Source organism: Chanodichthys erythropterus, chromosome 12 (assembly GCF_024489055.1).
Source record: "Chanodichthys erythropterus isolate Z2021 chromosome 12, ASM2448905v1, whole genome shotgun sequence".
In the NCBI taxonomy this organism is placed as follows: Eukaryota; Metazoa; Chordata; class Actinopteri; order Cypriniformes; family Xenocyprididae; genus Chanodichthys; species Chanodichthys erythropterus.
The window spans coordinates 58,746,870-58,759,148 of NC_090232.1; the positions used below are offsets into that span (position 1 = coordinate 58,746,870).

The window sequence follows — 12,279 nt, forward strand, 5'->3', positions numbered from 1 at the left end:
CATGGACAAAGCCATAGAAATGGGCGTGGTGGAGGGGCTCAGTAGCGCCACCTTTTGACAAAAGTGGGGGGGTTAGTTTTTCCTACAGTCACCAAACTCGGTACACATATTATTCTCATCAAGCCGGACAATTTTCTAATTTACATTCATTAGCTCCGACCAACAGGAAGTCAGCTATTTTGGTTTGAATGTTAATTTTTTGAAAAAACAGGCTATGAATTTTATACTACTACTCCTACAGGGTTTATCCAATTTACACCAAGCTTTTTTTAACTTGTTGCGAACACATTGAAGTTGTTTAATTGCAAACGGATTTTGGATATCTCAAACGGTTTGGCCGTGGCGAGGCAACGAATTTATGGCGAGAAAAGGGAAACAGGAAATGTGTTTTAACTTCTGCATACATTGATTGATGTTTATGAAACTTCAGGAGTGTGTTGGTTGTAGTAGTCTGATCACATGGATGTAACTATTGTGAGTCAAAGTTATAGCGCCACCAAATGGCAGCAAGAAGTGTATCACTTTTAACCCTCTGGAGTCTGAGGCTGATTTTGGGCCCTGGAGAAGTTTTGACATGCCCTGACATTTGTGCTTTTATCAGTTGGTTATAAACATATTAATGACAAAAGTGTCATTACACTGTATTCAGCACAAACTAGGCTACCATAATATGTGAGGAACATGTATGTACATGTTTGTGTTTTTAAAGGAATAATGTTTATGCGTGGTTATTGAAAAAACAAAAAAAAAAAGTAACTGAAACAATACCTAAAAATGCATACTAAATGTTTTTTCACAAGACTTTTGAGAATTGTATATTTTAGTGTAGAGTTTTTGCTTCAAAATGATGTGGAAATGATCCTCCCTACTCTGACACATAAAACATTGTATTGATTTTAAATTTCTAAGACACTTTTTGTTTAGGTAGGCCATATGCGAAGAGGTGTGACTCTTCATGAATAATGAAGTGATTTACACCTGGGGAGATTAAGACCCTGCCCCTAATGAGCCGCATAATGAGCCATTCAGTCAGGAATGTGACTGAGTCAACTAAGAAAATGCAAAGACAAGACATATCATTGTTTTTTTTCTTTTTTATTTAAAATAAAGTTAACAATATAATCCACATATAAACTAGGGTCAAAGGCACATTTTTTGTGTATACAGGCAAATAAAGGTAAGGTTTATAAAAAAAAGCCCACTTTTACACCCTATACATAACCTGCTTGATCACATATAGATAATCTTTGCAGCCCAATGGTCAGTGAGAGGTGGTGAACAGAGAATCTGAACAGTCACACATCTGTGTGCCATTTTTGAAAACAGTTCAACTGAAGACACAAGTAAATGTCACATGCCTGGCATTTCCAAGGTGTGTCTTGCTTTTTACCAAGCTGTACTTTGCAAAGCATGCAGTTCCGATGACCAGCGGTGGCATTATTCCTTGCATCTGATGTCAGCTCTGCTCCTGGAACCGGTACATGGTCACTTTTGGTCCGTTTTGGAGCTGCTTTCTGTGACGACACACCACAGAGCTCTGCAAATATATTATCATCAAATATGAATCTTATTAATATTATCATCAAATATTATCATCAAATATGATGATTTGCTACTTATGAAACATTTCTGAACAATTGTAAACAATAAATGTTTCTTGAGCTGCAAATCATCATATTAGAATGATTTCTGAAGGATCATGCGACACTGAAGACTGGAGTAATGATGCTGGACATCACAAGAATAAACGACTTTGTGAAATATATTCAAATAGAAAACAGTTATTTTAAATTGTAATAATATTTCACAATATTACTGTTTTTACTGTATTTTTAATTGAATAAATGCAGCCTTGGTGAGCAGACGAAACTTATTTTAAAAACATGAAAAATCTTACAGATTTCAATATAGGCCTACCATATAGTGGGTAAAAGTGTACTTACTCAACTGTGTTGCTGCGTGCCCTCCTAGTGGGAATTGCAGGTGAATGTGAGAGTGATGGATCCACATTCCTAAAAAAAATGTAAAAAAAACCCTGTTATTATTAGCATATAAGATAATACTCTCATACCATTAGCTATGCATAACTGACAGGAAAGTAACAGGTATACAAGCATGCTGTATATGTCTGTCAATTGGCCATTACCGGACAAAGTGTGCGAATGTGTAAACGTTTACAGTCTGCTATATCAGTTAGCACATTTAGCAAATAGCAACATGTTCGCGCATTTCACAACCAAGCATATTTTAGCACATTCACGCCTATCATATACGGTACTTAGATACGCTATATATATATTTATAGATAGATGTAAATATAAGGCAAATATAGATGTACGCTTGTATATAAAAAAAAAACACGTCAAATAATTTGAGTATATCAACAGAAAAGCATTCTATTTATAAGCATTTTTAGGAGATAAAGTTATATATATATATATATATATATATATATATATATATATATATATATATATATAGATAGATAGATAGATAGATAGATAGATAGATAGATAGATAGATAGATAGATAGATAGAAGTAAATATAAGGCAAATATAGATGTACGCTTATATAAATAATTTAAGTAGGCCCTATATCAACAGAAAAGCATTCTATTTATAAGCGTTTTTATGAGATAAAGTTATATATATAGTTATATAGATAGATGTAAATATAAGGCAAATATATGTACGCTTATATAGAAAAAAAAAAACACGTCAAATAATTTAAGTAAAACTAAATCACTTACTCATCAGAAACTGTATCTTCAGCTGGATCAAGTCGCTCTTCAAAATGCAGACGTTCATCGTCAGAGTCGTGTTCTTCTTCCGAGGAAAGAGTGAACTTCCTCACTGTCCAGGACCATCTGAAGAGCCTGCTCACCTGTGTAGTGTGCCATCTTCCAAACGCGAAGGACAGCGAATGAATCTGATGAAACTTGATGCTTTTTAAGACGCTGTTAGGGGCGTTTACAGTTTGCATAAATCGCCTCAGCACATTATCTTATGAATAGAGCGCTCTGCGCGTGGGCGGGCACACATTAAAGATAATTAGGTCAGACAGGAGAAACAGTACCTCTCTTTACTTTTATACTGATTACATAAAGGGAGAATATTTGTTTTAGAATTTATTTGTTTTGTTTAAAAGTAGACACTTAAAGCTTTCCAAAGACATATCTCTCATGTCCATGTAGCATGTATAAGCCATCTATTTTAGTTACTTTTAGTGACGTTTTAGAACGATGTTTGCAGAGACGGAGACGGCAGGACAGCACACCCTGTATATTTTATTTATTTTTAAAAAGCACAAAGTTTTATTTTGATTGTGAGTGTACACAAAAAAAAGAAGACATTCTATAGTTTCAATTGATATATTACTTATGTCTCTATGACAAAAAATGACGGAGTATTTTAAGTCTGTTTTGCTGCAATGTGAAAAAAAAACTGCAAAACGCGCCGGCGCGTTTTTAGACCTCAGAGTGTTAAAATGCTTTGAGATCACCCTCTTATTTTTACCTGATTTGCTTCAAACTTCATCAGTGTAATGTCAATACACAGCAGATGTAGACCTATGACAGGATTTTTGATATTTGAAATATTGTTGCCATGGCAACAGGTCAAACTGTAATAATATTCTTGAGTGTTTTTGAGGCTCTTAACATGCTTCAAATTGCATGAAACTCGACACACACATCAATATTGTCAACCAGTAGACATGGACAAAGCCATAGAAATGGGCGTGGTGGAGGGGCTCAGTAGCGCCACCTTTTGACAAAAGTGGGGGGGTTAGTTTTTCCTACAGTCACCAAACTCGGTACACATATTATTCTCATCAAGCCGGACAATTTTCTAATTTACATTCATTAGCTCCGACCAACAGGAAGTCAGCTATTTTGGTTTGAATGTTAATTTTTTGAAAAAACAGGCTATGAATTTTATACTACTACTCCTACAGGGTTTATCCAATTTACACCAAGCTTTTTTTAACTTGTTGCGAACACATTGAAGTTGTTTAATTGCAAACGGATTTTGGATATCTCAAACGGTTTGGCCGTGGCGAGGCAACGAATTTATGGCAAGAAAAGGGAAACAAAGTGTTATAACTTCTGCATACATTAATTGATTTTGATGAAACTTTGGCTTAGTCTTCGTTGTACAAGGCTGATCACATGGATTTGACTATTGTGATTCAAAGTCATAGCGCCACCAACTGGAAGCAGAAAATGTGTCACTTTCAGCATACATTGAGATCACCCTCTTATTTTTACCTGATTTGCTTCAAAATTCATCAGAATAATGTTAAAACTTGGCACATGTAATCCTTTGAAAATGGGCAGGGAGGAGGGGCTCTATAACGGCACCTTGTAGTGCAGTAAATGTGGAGTGAATTTGACATAGTCCTTTGATGTTTAACCGTTTTAAGTGCCTATTGCCCGCTGTGCACAGTTGCCCTGAAGCCACCGGGGTGGCGGTGCCACCGGGCTTGGGCCCGCCATCGCTGCTCGCAGCTATATTTATTATTATTTTTTTTATTTATTTTTTTTTTCCGTCTTCCGGGGCTTTTTGGGGGCCTTAACATGCTCAAAAACTCTTGAAAATTGGCGCACACAATTGAATCCGCGGCCATTAGGACGCCGGAGAGGCTGGTACCCGGGCGTGGCAGGGGGGCTCGACAGCGCCCCCTTGAAAAAAGTCTGAAAATTTGGTCCATATATTAAACATGCTTGCACGTATTAGTATGAAACTCAGTACACATATAGACCTCATCGGTCCGAACAACTTTCGCGCTCTAAGTTAATCGCCACGCCAACAGGAAGTCAGCTATTAAGGGTTGTTTGAAAAACGCATGCTCTGGAATTTGATATACTCCTCCTAGACGATTAATCCGATCGCCACCAAACTCGGTCAGCATGAAGTCAAGACACTGATGATTAAAAATTGCCAGGGGATTTTTGATATCTCGAACGGTTTGGCCGTGGCGAGGCAACGAATTTATGGAGAGAAAAAGGAAACAGGAAATGTGTTATAACGTCTTAATACATATATTGATCTTTATGAAACTTCACGAGTGTGTTCGTTATAGGAGTCTGATCACATGGATGTGACTATTGTGAGTCAAAGTTATAGCGCCACCAACTGGCAGCAGGAAGTGTATCACTTTTTGAAATGTTTTGAGATCACCCTCTTATTTTTACCTGATTTGCTTCAAACTTCATCAGTGTAATGTCAATACACAGCAGATGTAGACCTATGACAGGATTTTTGATATTTGAAATATTGTTGCCATGGCAACAGGTCAAACTGTAATAATATTCTTGAGTGTTTTTGAGGCTCTTAACATGCTTCAAATTGCATGAAACTCGACACACACATCAATATTGTCAATCAGTACACATGGACAAAGCCATAGAAATGGGCGTGGTGGAGGGGCTCAGTAGCGCCACCTTTTGACAAAAGTGGGGGGTTAGTTTTTCCTACAGTCACCAAACTCGGTACACATATTATTCTCATCAAGCCGGACAATTTTCTAATTTACATTCATTAGCTCCGACCAACAGGAAGTCAGCTATTTTGGTTTGAATGTTAATTTTTTGAAAAAACAGGCTATGAATTTTATACTACTACTCCTACAGGGTTTATCCAATTTACACCAAGCTTTTTTTAACTTGTTGCGAACACATTGAAGTTATTTAATTGCAAACGGATTTTGGATATCTCAAACGGTTTGGCCGTGGCGAGGCAACGAATTTATGGCGAGAAAAGGGAAACAGGAAATGTGTTATAACTTCTGCATACATTGATTGATGTTTATGAAACTTCAGGAGTGTGTTGGTTGTAGTAGTCTGATCACATGGATGTAACTATTGTGAGTCAAAGTTATAGCGCCACCAAATGGCAGCAAGAAGTGTATCACTTTTAAAATGCTTTGAGATCACCCTCTTATTTTTACCTGATTTGCTTCAAACTTCATCAGTGTAATGTCAATACACAGCAGATGTAGACCTATGACAGGATTTTTGATATTTGAAATATTGTTGCCATGGCAACAGGTCAAACTGTAATAATATTCTTGAGTGTTTTTGAGGCTCTTAACATGCTTCAAATTGCATGAAACTCGACACACACATCAATATTGTCAACCAGTAGACATGGACAAAGCCATAGAAATGGGCGTGGTGGAGGGGCTCAGTAGCGCCACCTTTTGTCAAAAGTGGGGGGGTTAGTTTTTCCTACAGTCACCAAACTCGGTACACATATTATTCTCATCAAGCCAGACAATTTTCTAATTTACATTCATTAGCTCCGACCAACAGGAAGTCAGCTATTTTGGTTTGAATGTTAATTTTTTGAAAAAACAGGCTATAAATTTTATACTACTACTCTTACAGGGTTTATCCAATTTACACCAAGCTTTTTTTAACTTGTTGCTAACACATTGAAGTTGTTTAATTGCAAACGGATTTTGGATATCTCAAACGGTTTGGCCGTGGCGAGGCAACAAATTTATGGCAAGAAAAGGGAAACAAAGTGTTATAACTTCTGCATACATTAATTGATTTTGATGAAACTTTGGCTTAGTCTTCGTTGTACAAGGCTGATCACATGGATTTGACTATTGTGATTCAAAGTCATAGCGCCACCAACTGGAAGCAGAAAATGTGTCACTTTCAGCATACATTGAGATCACCCTCTTATTTTTACCTGATTTGCTTCAAAATTCATCAGAATAATGTTAAAACTTGGCACATGTAATCCTTTGAAAATGGGCAGGGAGGAGGGGCTCTATAACGGCACCTTGTAGTGCAGTAAATGTGGAGTGAATTTGACATAGTCCTTTGATGTTTAACCGTTTTAAGTGCCTATTGCCCGCTGTGCACAGTTGCCCTGAAGCCACCGGGGTGGCGTTGCCACCGGGCTTGGGCCCGCCATCGCTGCTCGCAGCTATATTTATTTATTATTTTTTTTTTTATTTTATTTTTTTTTTTCCGTCTTCCGGGGCTTTTTGGGGGCCTTAACATGCTCAAAAACTCTTGAAAATTGGCACACACATTGGAATCCGCGGCCATTAGGACGCCGGAGAGGCTGGTACCCGGGCGTGGCAGGGGGGCTCGACAGCGCCCCCTTGAAAAAAGTCTGAAAATTTGGTCCATATATTAAACATGCTTGCACGTATTAGTATGAAACTCGGTACACATATAGACCTCATCGGGCCGAACAACTTTCGCGCTCTAAGTTAATCGCCACGCCAACAGGAAGTCAGCTATTAAGGGTTGTTTGAAAAACGCATGCTCTGGAATTTGATATACTCCTCCTAGACGATTAATCCGATCGCCACCAAACTCGGTCAGCATGAAGTCAAGACACTGATGATTAAAAATTGCCAGGGGATTTTTGATATCTCGAACGGTTTGGCCGTGGCGAGGCAACGAATTTATGGCGAGAAAAAGGAAACAGGAAATGTGTTATAACGTCTTAATACATATATTGATCTTTATGAAACTTCACGAGTGTGTTCGTTATAGGAGTCTGATCACATGGATGTGACTATTGTGAGTCAAAGTTATAGCGCCACCAACTGGCAGCAGGAAGTGTATCACTTTTTGAAATGTTTTGAGATCACCCTCTTATTTTTACCTGATTTGCTTCAAACTTCATCAGTGTAATGTCAATACACAGCAGATGTAGACCTATGACAGGATTTTTGATATTTGAAATATTGTTGCCATGGCAACAGGTCAAACTGTAATAATATTCTTGAGTGTTTTTGAGGCTCTTAACATGCTTCAAATTGCATGAAACTCGACACACACATCAATATTGTCAACCAGTAGACATGGACAAAGCCATAGAAATGGGCGTGGTGGAGGGGCTCAGTAGTGCCACCTTTTGACAAAAGTGGGGGTTAGTTTTTCCTACAGTCACCAAACTCGGTACACATATTATTCTCATCAAGCCGGACAATTTTCTAATTTACATTCATTAGCTCCGACCAACAGGAAGTCAGCTATTTTGGTTTGAATGTTAATTTTTTGAAAAAACAGGCTATGAATTTTATACTACTACTCCTACAGGGTTTATCCAATTTACACCAAGCTTTTTTAACTTGTTGCGAACACATTGAAGTTGTTTAATTGCAAACGGATTTTGGATATCTCAAACGGTTTGGCCGTGGCGAGGCAACGAATTTATGGCGAGAAAAGGGAAACAGGAAATGTGTTATAACTTCTGCATACATTGATTGATGTTTATGAAACTTCAGGAGTGTGTTGGTTGTAGTAGTCTGATCACATGGATGTAACTATTGTGAGTCAAAGTTATAGCGCCACCAAATGGCAGCAAGAAGTGTATCACTTTTAAAATGCTTTGAGATCACCCTCTTATTTTTACCTGATTTGCTTCAAACTTCATCAGTGTAATGTCAATACACAGCAGATGTAGACCTATGACAGGATTTTTGATATTTGAAATATTGTTGCCATGGCAACAGGTCAAACTGTAATAATATTCTTGAGTGTTTTTGAGGCTCTTAACATGCTTCAAATTGCATGAAACTCGACACACACATCAATATTGTCAACCAGTAGACATGGACAAAGCCATAGAAATGGGCGTGGTGGAGGGGCTCAGTAGCGCCACCTTTTGACAAAAGTGGGGGGGTTAGTTTTTCCTACAGTCACCACACATATTATTCTCATCAAGCCGGACACTTTTCTAATTTACATTCATTAGCTCCGACCAACAGGAAGTCAGCTATTTTGGTTTGAATGTTAATTTTTTGAAAAAACAGGCTATGAATTTTATACTACTACTCCTACAGGGTTTATCCAATTTACACCAAGCTTTTTTTAACTTGTTGCTAACACATTGAAGTTGTTTAATTGCAAACGGATTTTGGATATCTCAAACGGTTTGGCCGTGGCGAGGCAACGAATTTATGGCAAGAAAAGGGAAACAAAGTGTTATAACTTCTGCATACATTAATTGATTTTGATGAAACTTTGGCTTAGTCTTCGTTGTACAAGGCTGATCACATGGATTTGACTATTGTGATTCAAAGTCATAGCGCCACCAACTGGAAGCAGAAAATGTGTCACTTTCAGCATACATTGAGATCACCCTCTTATTTTTACCTGATTTGCTTCAAAATTCATCAGAATAATGTTAAAACTTGGCACATGTAATCCTTTGAAAATGGGCAGGGAGGAGGGGCTCTATAACGGCACCTTGTAGTGCAGTAAATGTGGAGTGAATTTGACATAGCCCTTTGATGTTTAACCGTTTTAAGTGCCTATTGCCCGCTGTGCGCAGTTGCCCTGAAGCCACCGGGGTGGCGGTGCCACCGGGCTTGGGCCCGCCATCGCTGCTCGCAGCTATATTTATTCTTCTTCTTCTTCTTCTCCAAAGTGAATCGCATTTTAGAGGGCCTAAACGTGCTCGAAAACTCACGAAACTTTGCACACGCGTCAGAAGTGGTGAAAATTTACGTCTGTTATGGGTTTCAGAATTGGGCGTGGCAAAATGGCTCGATAGCGCCATCTAACGGCCCCGCTCGCTACATTACACTAGGGCTTTGAAATTCGGTACACACATTTATCAGCCCAGTACCTACAAAAAATTCTCTTGGAGCGAAATCCGAAACCAAACAGGAAGTCAGATATTTTGAATTAATTCACCGTTTTTTGCATTTTCCAGACGTTGTACTTTAACGAACTCCTCCTAGAGATTTAATCAGATCAATGTCATTTTTGGTCAGTCTCATCTAAAGGCCTTTGTGACGTTAAATTGCGAAGATCTAGAGTTTTCACTGAAGGGCGTGTCCGTGGCGGCCTGACAAAGTTTGATGTCTTCGCCATGAAAAAGGAAGTTGTTGTAACTCAGACAAACAATGTCGGATCTGCCCCAAACTTCACATGCTTTATTAGAGTCCTAACCTGAACACATCTTCATAACAATATTCAGTTACAGTCATAGCGCCACCTGCAGGCAACAGGAAATGACATGTTTTATACTGTGATTAACTCCTCATAGAGATTTAACCAGATCAACATCAAATGTTGTCAGTGTAATCTCAAGACCTTAGCGATGATAAATTTCAAAGATCTTGAGTTTTCACTGAAGGGCGTGTCTGTGGCGGCCTGACAAAGTCTGATGTTTCGCCATGAAAGAGGAAGCTGCTGTAACTCAGGCATACAATGTCCGATCTGCCCCAAACTTCACATGTGTGATAAGAGTCCTGGCCTAAAGACATCTATATGACAATATTTAGTTAGTCATAGCGCCACCTGCTGGCAACAGGAAATGGAATGCTTCACAATGTAATTCACTACCAGAGTCACATTTCATCATGCCACGAAGTACCAAACATGCTAGAGCCACGTTAAATCATGCAACACTTGGCTGAGTGCTAATTTATACGATTAACGCCACGAAAGAAACAGGAAGTTGTTGTAACTCAGGCATACAATGTCCGATCTGCTTCAAACTTCACGTGTTCAATGATAGTCCTGGCCTGAAGACATCAACATGGCAAAATTCAGTTACAGTGAAAGCGCCACCTGTTGGCCGCAGGAAGTGTGGCATTTCGAAATGACTTTGGCATAATTCTCCTGTATTCACTCACTTAAATGCATGACGCCCACTGTTCACTGTTTTCCTGAGGCCAACGGTTGGCGGTGAGCCCGGGTGCGAGGGCCCTCTCAACGCTGCTTGCAGCTTTAATTCTTCTTCTTCTTCTTCTCCAAAGTGAATCGCATTTGAGAGGGCCTAAACGTGCTCGAAAACTCACGAAACTTTGCACACGCGTCAGAAGTGGTGAAAATTTACGTCTGTTATGGGTTTCAGAATTGGGCGTGGCAAAATGGCTCGATAGCGCCATCTAACGTACAGCCCCGCTCGCTACATAACACTAGGGGGTTGAAATTCGGTACACACATTTATCAGCCCAGTACCTACAAAAAATTCTCTTGGAGCAAAATCCGAAACCAAACAGGAAGTCAGATATTTTGAATTAATTCACCGTTTTTTGCATTTTCCAGACGTTGTACTTTAACGAACTCCTCCTAGAGATTTAATCAGATCAATGTCATTTTTGGTCAGTCTAATCTAAAGGCCTTTGTGACGTTAAATTGCGAAGATCTAGAGTTTTCACTGAAGGGCGTGTCCGTGGCGGCCTGACAAAGTTTGATGTTTTCGCCATGAAAAAGGAAGTTGTTGTAACTCAGACAAACAATGTCGGATCTGCCCCAAACTTCACATGCTTTATTAGAGTCCTGACCTGAAGACATCTTCATAACAATATTCAGTTACAGTCATAGCGCCACCTGCAGGCAACAGGAAATGACATGTTTTATACTGTGATTAACTCCTCATAGAGATTTAACCAGATCAACATCAAATCTTGTCAGTCTAATCTCAAGACCTTAGCGATGATAAATTTCAAAGATCTTGAGTTTTCGCTGAAGGGCGTGTCTGTGGCGGCCTAACAAAGTCTGATGTTTCGCCATGAAAGAGGAAGCTGCTGTAACTCACGTATACAATGTCCGATCTGCCCCAAACTTCACATGTGTGATAAGAGTCCTGGCCTAAAGACATCTATATGACAATATTTAGTTAGTCATAGCGCCACCTGCTGGCAACAGGAAATGGCATGCTTCACAATGTAATTCACTACCAGAGTCACATTTCATTACGCCACGAAGTACCAAACATGCTAGAGACACGTTAAATCATGCAACACTTGGCTGAGTGCTAATTTATGCGATTAACGCCACAAAAGAAACAGGAAGTTGTTGTAACTCAGGCATACAATGTCCGATCTGCTTCAAACTTCACGTGTTCAATGATAGTCCTGGCCTGAAGACATCAACATGGCAAAATTCAGTTATGGTGAAAGCGCCACCTGTTGGCCGCAGGAAGTGTGGCATTTCGAAATGACTTTGGCATAATTCTCCTGTATTCACTCACTTAAATGCATGACGCCCACTGTTCACTGTTTTCCTGAGGCCAATGGGTGGCGGTGAGCCCGGGTGCGAGGGCCCTCTCAACGCTGCTTGCAGCTTTAATATGATGTTGATCTGGTTTAATCTCTATGAGGAGTTAATCACAGTGTAAAACATGTCATTTCCTGTTGCCCCCAGGTGGCGCTATGACTGTAACTGAATATTGTCATATAGATGTCTTCAGGTCAGGATTTCTTATAAAACATGTTAAATTTGGGGCAGATCAGACATTGTATGCCCGAGTTACAACAACTTCCTGTTCCATGGCGAAACATCAAAC

General features: G+C 39.2%; 1 long non-coding RNA gene across 1 annotated transcript; it reads right to left on the reverse strand.

Moving 5' to 3' along the window:
* Positions 1-564: 564 nt before the first annotated feature.
* LOC137032914 (uncharacterized) lies at positions 565-3,464 on the reverse strand. The gene is made up of 3 exons (XR_010896760.1): positions 2,751-3,464; positions 1,944-2,012; positions 565-1,537 (listed from the first exon to the last, which is right to left on the reverse strand). It is a non-coding gene; the product is annotated as an uncharacterized lncRNA (long non-coding RNA).
* Between the last annotated feature and the right edge of the window lie 8,815 nt (positions 3,465-12,279).